The following is a 9,116-nucleotide window of genomic DNA, read 5'->3' on the forward strand; positions in this document are numbered from 1 at the left end:
TTTTCCTTTCCACATTCTTCAGTCTGCAATAGGTGTGGTCTTGCAAATCCCCAAGATGTCCTCAAGCCATCATTCCTATTGTCTCTGCAAATTACTTAGCATCTCCTTAGTGGCCAGAATATGATTCTACAAGTTACAGAACCATATTCCAGCTAGACTCTATTGTTAGAAGTTGAAAAGATGGGAGGATAGCTCTTATGTTCAATTTTATGGCAATTAACCAAAACAAAGATGCTTTTAGAACAGCATAGCCTAAAAAATCCAAAAACTTTGGTTCTCAGTCTTACATAAGACTTATTAATAAGAATAATTTAGGAGGTCTTAAATTGCTTCATGTTATAAATGTAATTTGGATTCAAATTTCTTTTTATAAATTGAATCTCTTTTGTTATAATATTCTGCTTTAGACAAAATTTTTAGCATAAGATTATATGATCTTGGATTATGTGGGTATGTTTATGTGTGCTACCTTCAGGTACATGTTATAAGATATGTTTACATGATAAAAAGAATCCAAGAAATGCCATTTAAATAGATCTAAGAATAAGTGAACATTCATATAAATTCAAGCTGTTACATTAGCCTGAATGCCTTTAGTTCACCTAACTTTGACAAATGAGTTAATTTAAGTTTGGTAAGATAAAAGTAAAGATGTCTTTAAAGTCATTAACATGTTTTCGCCTAGGTTGCTAAATATAAAGATTATATTTATCTCTGTTAAATATTTAAAATACGATATCTGTTGCTTTCTATGTTGATAGTACAGTAACTTTTTGGAATTCTTTACCAAAAAAAAAACCCCTTAAAATGTTAATTATGCTTGTCTGATGTTTTGGCTTTCTTGGGTAATTTAAAAATAACTGTTCATGGTATGGGCATAAAAACAGACACATAGATCAATGGAATAGAATAGAAAACACAGAGACAAACCCACACAGAGTAGAAGAAACACACAGACACGAACTTACATGAATTACATGACAAACATAGTTTTCTAATTCTTGACAAAGGTGCCAAAACATAACATAGAAGAAAACACAGAGTTTATTTTATTTTTTTAACCAATGGTGCCAGGAAAACTGTAAATCCAAATGTAGAAGAATGAACTTGATCCCTATCTTTCACCTTGCAAAAGTCAACTCAAAATAGATTAAAGGCCTAGGACTTAGACCAGACACTTTGCAAATTCTAGAAGAAAACAAAGGGTTCTGCAGAAGTCCAACATATAGGCAGAGGTAACAACTTCCTCAATAGGATTCCTAAAACCCAAGAAATAAAACCAAGAATCAATATGTGCATGACATCCCATTAGAAACAAACAATGACAGAAAAGGAAACAAGTGAACTAAGAGAGAGCCCCCAGAATGGGAGAAAAATCCTTGCCAGCTACTCTTCTGATGGAGGATTAATACCAAGAATACATAAAGATCTCAGAAACTTACTGCCAACAGAACAACCCAATCAACAAATGGGCAAATGAACTAAACTTCTTAAAAGAAGCCATAGAAATGGCCAATAAATATGTGGAAAAAATGTTCAACATCTTTAGCAACCAGGGAAATACAAATCAAAACTACACTAAGATTTCACCTCACTCAAGTTAATCATCAATAATATAAATAATGATAAATACTATTAAGGATGTCCAGGAAAAGCAACACTTATACACTGTTGGTGAGGATGTAAATTAGTACAACTTTGGAAATCAGTGTGGAGTTTTCTCACAAGACTACAGACAGAACCACTGTGTGACCCAGTTATACCACTCCTCAGTATTTATCCCAAAGAATTAAATTTAGCGTACTATGGTGATACGTGTACCCATACTTATAAGAGGGCAATTTACAACTAGCTAAGTTATGTAATAAGCCTAGGAGTCCATCAGTGGATAAATGGTTGAAGAATAAAATTATGTTATTTGCAGGAAAATGGATGGATTTGGAGAGCATCATGTTAAACAAAATAAGCCAGAATCAGAGAGGCAAGGGCCATATGTTTTCTCTCATATGTGGAAGCTAGAGAGGAAAAAATGGGAAAAGAGTGGGTGGGGGAAATTTCAGGAAAGTAGAAGAGAGACCAGTAGATTGAGAGGAAGTGAACTGGGGGAGGGAAAGGGGTGGTACTGGGGAGTTAAATTGACTGAGTTAGGTTACCTGTGTGTATGTGTCACAATGTACTCCACTGTTATGTGTAATTATAAAATGGGTAAATGAGATAAATATAAAGGGATAAGTGATTATAAATATAGACACAGATAAAACATTGAGTCATTTGTAAATAAATTAAAGTACAGAAACATCAATTACTAAATATAAGTTCAAGTATTCCTGGATTCTTAAAGTCTATTAAAAAATAATATATTTGGACCTATAAATATGTTTTCATAAATTGTTGATATATAACAAAACAGTTTATGATTGTGTTCTTCCTGGGTCTTCATTAAAATACAATTTTACCGAGTTAACATTCTAATGAACTTGTATAATTCTATATGCAAAGAATACAAAGAGGTAAGCACTAATTTGATAAAGAAGACTATACAAAACCAAATTGAAAGTATTTTATCTTAGTTTTAAAAGAAGTTATTTGTCTAAACTAAAAAAAATTTGTAAGAATGTTTTAAAAATGTTTTTAAAAAAGGAAAAGGGAAAAGAAAGAAAAGAACCTGCTAGTAGAAAAAAGAGATATAAAAATATATGAAGATATATTTTGGAGAATGTTTATGGATAAAAGTAATTTGTATGGTAAGATAAATTCTTGTCCTAAATTACAATGATTGGAATTTTTTAAACTGGAAAAAGAAAAGACAAAACTAGGTCAGTTTGTCCAGGTGTCCCAGCCTGAGGCTTCCTCCTGATTCCACCTGCTCCTGGTGCCTCACACAGAAGATCATTCACCAAAAATTTTGCATCCAAGGTCTAAAAGTTTATTGCCAAGATGATGAATGCTGCCTTGAGTGTAGTTGATGCTGAAAATCAGGTGGAACTGCAGGGAAAAACATGATGTAATAATCAAGAGCTGGGACTCCAACACATACTTAAAGATCTCTCTGAAAGAGCAGATGCAGTTACAGAAAAAAATTGGAAGCTAAAATCAGAACACCAAGTTCTTGGATGATATATAGGAAACCTTATATCTGCTTCTAGTGTTTTTCAAACAAATGACACAAAAAGCAAAAAGAACGTAAAAACAAGACAGATTCTCTTTATGTTTTTATGAAATTGCTTTAAAACTTGGATAAATTTCAAAAGTTACAGTACCTTTGATTGTGGCTTCATGGAATATTTATGGCAGACCTCTGAAAAAATAAGTGTTGACAAGAGTCTTCCATGAGTTCGTGTATTATGTTAATTTATGAAAATGTGCAAATTTAGAGACTTTATAATTAGAATTACATATATTTATGAGACTTGAAGATGAATGTTTAATCAAATTTTCTTTGATGAATAGGTTTAGGAAGGTCTTTTATTATAGGTTTAGTAAAGTACACAAGAAAAAGTGACCAAATTCATGTACTGAATGCATAGCTTTATGTGCCATGTCCACCAGTCTCTGACCCTTCTCCATTTATCTCTTCCTTCCATTTCCCTTCCACTAAAAAAAAAAAAAAAAAAAAAAAAAAAAAAAATCCCATTCGTAGATGTAATTTCAGTTAATTACTTATGAGAGTGCTCTGAACTCTAATTGTTAAAACTTAACCAAAATAAGATACTTTCTTACTTAGGCTTGTCTTATGATATTTAATAATAAGATAGGATTGCTGGTTTCTCTTTAACCAACTGAAGACAGACTGAGGCTATAAAAATGGACTCATTTTGGGAAGATTTGTTAAAAATTTCCTTTTGCACGAAATAACCCAGTTTGCATCTGAAGAGATAGGAGTTCTGCTCATATGTGTGTTAAATAGAGAAAATCTTGAGGAAAAATTGAAATAGGGCATAAAAGAACTTGGTAAGTAATAGTAGTCAACTCCAAATACTTTCACTCCACATTTATGTTCTCTCTGGCAGAATAGATCTTTTGGGAAATAGATACAAAAATGGGTTGAGTTTGAATGATTTTATGTAAACCATGTGTTAGGGAGACTAGTTGCAGTGTGGTCTCGTAGATGTTTACCCAGCAGATCAGCTATTGCAAAAGTCCTCGAGAGAGTATATTAGTATTAGAATCATAAATACATGGGAGAATTTTTCATGTAACATCATTAGATAATTGGAAATATTTTGGGGGTGAGTACCAGGGATTGAGCCCAGGGCACTTAACCATTAAGCCATATCCCCAGCCCATCTTATATTTATTTAGAAACAAGGTCTCCTTGAGTTGCTTAGTGCCTTGATAAGTTGCTGACCTGGCTTTGGATTTGCAATCTTCCTGACTCAGCCTCCGGAGTCGCCGGGAGTATAGGCTTGTGCCACCACGCTTGGCTGGCAGTACTTTTACTTCTTTTTTTTTTTAAGACCCTGCATTTTATTCGGTTGATTAAGTCAATATCTTTTTAATTATAATAGTTCTATGTGAAAATGGTGCTCATGAGAGGCTTTCAACCAGTGTCTTCTTAAAAATGACTAAGCCCTTATGTCTCAGAGGAAGAGTCAGTAAAAAATTTCTGTGCACCCCAGAGTTGATATCCTGAGTCAGAAAAAAACAGCCATCAAGGATCAGGGCTTACTCAGGAAGAGAGTCATCAAGTACATATTTTTACTCCTCTATAGGGTCCCTTGATTCCGTTGCTACTATGTTCAGATCGAAGCAGATTCAGGAGACTGATCTTCATCCTTTAGTAATCCTCAAGAATGAGGAGTGAAAATAAACTAGGGTACATGTCACCAAGCCACTTCCAAGTCCCTCCAGTTTCCCTTCTCCTTGCCTTGACACGGTTTTCCCTTTTCCTGCCTCAAGCTCTCCTGAGTGATCATCACATGGACTGAGGATGACGAATCCGTGTACCAGACATGGGACTTCACCTGGATACTAGAGAAAAGCATGATATGTGACCAAGGAGTCTGCAAATAGAATGCTAGGCTTATGGGAAATAAACCAGTCTAAGCAGGTTTGGACTCCATGTTGACTGGTGTTTGCCCTCAAACCTTCATTTTGATGCATTTTCATAGTAAAACTCCTGACTAGCTAATGTCATGGCAGTTTACAATTTGAAACCAAATATGGTCAAGCAAGGAGGGAAAGAAGAAACTCTTGGAGACAAAAGTGGCATCTTTCTGGAGAAGTCATGAATATTCTGCCTATTTGTCTGCCCTCTGGTCTCTCCTGTGATAGTTTGGGTCTGGAATGTTTTCTCAAAAATCCCCTGTTATGAAAGCAGGACTCCAGTGCAGAAGGTTCAGGTGTGGCGCTTTTAGGTAGTTCTTCAATCATAAGAGCTGTACTCTCATTTTATGGATTAATAGTTTGAAGGGTCCACTAGGTGGTAATTGTAAGCAGGTGGGTATGGCTGGAGGAGATAGGTCACTGGAAGTTTTCCCCTGGTAATTATACCTTATTTCTGGCTTCTCTCCTTCTCTTCCTCCTTTCCTTCTTCTTCATGGCTTCCAGGAGCTAAGCAGCTTCCCTCTGCCACAGCAGTCCCTATGACGTTGGACTTCACCTTAGCCCCAGAGCAGTGGAGTCAGCCAACCATGAACTGAGACCTCTGAAACTGTGGGCACAAAACAAACATTTCCTCCTCTAAGTTGTTCTTATCAGGTATTTTGATGACAGTGATGAAAAATTAGCCAACATACCACCCCACCCTGTAGGTCTACATAATCTGACTCCTTTTGTTTGCTCTGGAGAGAGAGGAGACTTGCTTTGAAAGTAGAGTCTCCTGGTCCCACCCCCTCTTCTGCCCCCTGTCCTTTGCATTAAGGCTAGTCACTCCCTCTGGTTATTCTCCGATGTCATTGTTGGCTCTGCTTTAGAGAAAAAGAACCCAAGATTTGGGGAATCTCTTGGTAATAGTTCCTGTGTGGTTTTAGTTACACTCGTGCTACAATTAGTCACATCCGTTATTAGAGCTGTCAATTTTCATTCTGTGGTTCTTTGCTATGTTGATAGGTGAAGCAAGGTTTATAAAACTCTATCAGTATATCTATTAGCAACTTTGGAGTTTTATATCATTTTCTGTCACCATAGTAAATGGACTTATTTGGTCTAAGTATGGAATTCACACGTCTTATTTAGCCTTGGCTCCCACTGGGCAATAACAGATGAGAACAAGGAGGCAGAACACTAAAAAACTGAATGGTTACCCCACTCCGTTTACATTAGGTTATAATAAGGGTTAAAAGAGAGAGGACTTTGTTATTATGCAGACTCAGTCAGACTAGAATCTTCTGTTTTCTGGAAAAACTGTCTGAGATACATCTGCTTCCTTAAAGTTTCTTTTCAAATATGTGGCCTTCAGCATGACTGACTCCATTTTGGTTTGGTCTGGTCCATTGGTGCCTGGGGAGGGAAGGAGTGTAGGCCAACTCAATGGCTTCCCATAATTTCATTTAACAGTTCCTCCTTTTGGGTCAGGCTATCACCTAGGTAAAATTCAGGGCATTAGTGCTAATCTTAGTTGCCATCATTTTGGGTTTCCAATCTCAACATGTCTTTCACAGGTTACAAGCTCCTTATAGTCTCACATTTCTTTGAATTTTTGTTGTTTTAGTTCAATAGAGACCTTTGACATTCTTTGAATGGCTGCATGGGAACATTTAAAATTTTTGAGAGAACACAGTTCACTGGGGAGACTATTATTACAACTATCATAGGGTAATACTGAGAGTTTGGAGAATCCCCCTAGTCAGAGTCCCCACTAATCAGACCAACTAAAGTTGAATAGAACAAAGAGAGTGGCCCAATAAGGAATCTAACTCACTTTCACCAAGCAGCCTCTTATTCATTTTTACAAGTGAGTCCCCACAATACCTGATATATATCTCTATATGCAACAAAAAGTCTTGGCAACTGTACAATTTTCTTGCTATTTAGCCAGTATGTAATATAGAGCAATTCTATTATCTAGTACAACTTTAGCAAGAAAATTTAAAGATCTCTATTGTCATCATTGTCTTTGTGGTAGTCTGCTAAGTGTGCTACAGAGCTAGAGTGAGTGATAAATTTCTAATAATTGCCTCATTTTATTTATTCCAACCCATGTTTTAAAAGAACCTAACCAATGTTGCCTCTCCAAAACAGTTAACACTACCTGGTAATGTTTTCTTTAACCCATAGTGTGGATTAAGAAGAATGGACCAACATTCTGTTTTTGACCGATTATGAAGCAAAGTTATCTTTAAAATTTTTAGCCTTCATTGGCCCTTCATCTTCTATCCATCAAGGCAGAAGTTGCCCATGCATAAGGTTGTAAGTTATTACAGGTTAAAATAGTGCTATAGTACCCTGGTACAAAAGTCAGTTTGCAAGAAAACCCTTTTGGGATTTTGGTGTCAACCTGTGTTGACTAAGTACTTACTCATTGGGTTCTTGATTCCTGTGAGTAGGTTAGATTAAAACAGGAAGTGAGAACAAGTGGTTCTACAAATTGCACCATTCAGTGTAACTTGAACAACACTTGCACTGGGGATATTGCTAAAGTTAACCACTTTAGCAATGAACTAAAGGATTCCTTATATCATGTAAAGTCTAGGTTTTGCATGACAGAACCAGTATTTTATCAAGTTACCCACTGAAGCTATTAATAGTATAATTCTAATTACAACATTATCCTATGGGGTTAGGAGGTAGTCATAAACAAGTAAGAGAGGAAAGAGTTTTATGTTTGTAGTGAAATCCTTGATTCATGATCTTGGGAGAGCTGTCCACATCTAGGATGCCACCTGCTCCTTAGGTGAAACTTCCCTAGTTAGCTTTACCTTATAATCTTCAACAGGTGTACAGATCTAAGAGTTTGGCAAGGAGCTTTTGAGTTGTAAAATATGGAACCTAGCTTCAAAACCTTGAAGCTTTATTGCAATGTGGGTGGTAAGAATTTAGTCTGGTCTTTCCAATAAGTATATGAGTAGTCTTTCTCTGAAGTCATCTTTAGAAGACCCAGCCCCTGATGTACACCCAAAAGACTTAAAATTAGCATACTTCAGTGACACAGTCACATCAATGTTTATAGCAGCTCAATTCACATAGCTAAGTTATGGAACCAACCCAGGTGCCCTTCAACAGATGAATGGATAAAGAAAATGTGGTATATATACACAATGGAATATTACTCAGCCATAAAAAGGAATGACTTTATGACTTTTGTCAGTAAATGGATGGATCTGGAGACTATCTTGCTAAATGAAATAAGATTATCCCCACCAAAAAACAAAGGCCAAATGTTCTCTCTAATATGCAGATGCTAACACACAATAAGGGGGAGGAGGGAAGAGTAGAAGTTCAGTGGATTAGACAAAGAGGAATAAAGTGAAGGGAGGGGAGATGGGAATAGGAAAGATAATAGAATGAATCAGACATAACTTTCCGATATTCGTATATGAATAAACCACCAGTGAAATGCCACATCATGTATAATCACAAAAATAGAATCCTGATTAGAATAAGTTATACTCCATGTATGTAAAAAGAACAAATAAAAAATATTTTAAAAAATACCCAGCCTCCAGTTTCTAGATTGTGAATGGTTTAATTGTTCTCATTTTTTGATTAGGAAAACTTACTTTGCTTGATAAAAATATACTTTGGGGTAATGCATCAAAAACATGTAGCATTTAGTCAAATCAAGAGTTTAGGAAGGGGTATTATTATTATTAGGGGTACAGGTCTTCTAGTGATTATTTCATAAAAGACAGTGTATGTTTTCCAATGGGAGTGGATCAGATGGCAAACAATCTGCATCACCTTTGACCAAAGTAATTCAGTTGGTTCAGTTAGCATTGCCCAATGCTGCTGTGTTTGTAATCCCTTATTGAACTGTTTTACGATTTGTCCAGTGACACAAACACCTTTATCACTGTAGATTTCTTCAGGAATCCTTCTTGAAGAGAACATTTTTCTAATAACCTTCTGCTGCTGTGATATTGCCCTTTCTTCATGGGAAAGTTTTGATATAACCACAGAACATTCATTGAATATGGCAAATGACCAAAATCCTTCTATAAACAGCAATTTTAGAA

General features: G+C 35.8%; 1 pseudogene; it reads left to right on the forward strand.

Moving 5' to 3' along the window:
• The first annotated feature begins 2,896 nt into the window (after positions 1–2,896).
• LOC143401949 (short coiled-coil protein B pseudogene) lies at positions 2,897–7,266 on the forward strand (annotated as a pseudogene).
• Positions 7,267–9,116: the final 1,850 nt, after the last annotated feature.

This window comes from Callospermophilus lateralis, chromosome 6 (assembly GCF_048772815.1).
Source record: "Callospermophilus lateralis isolate mCalLat2 chromosome 6, mCalLat2.hap1, whole genome shotgun sequence".
Classification (NCBI taxonomy): domain Eukaryota; kingdom Metazoa; phylum Chordata; class Mammalia; order Rodentia; family Sciuridae; genus Callospermophilus; species Callospermophilus lateralis.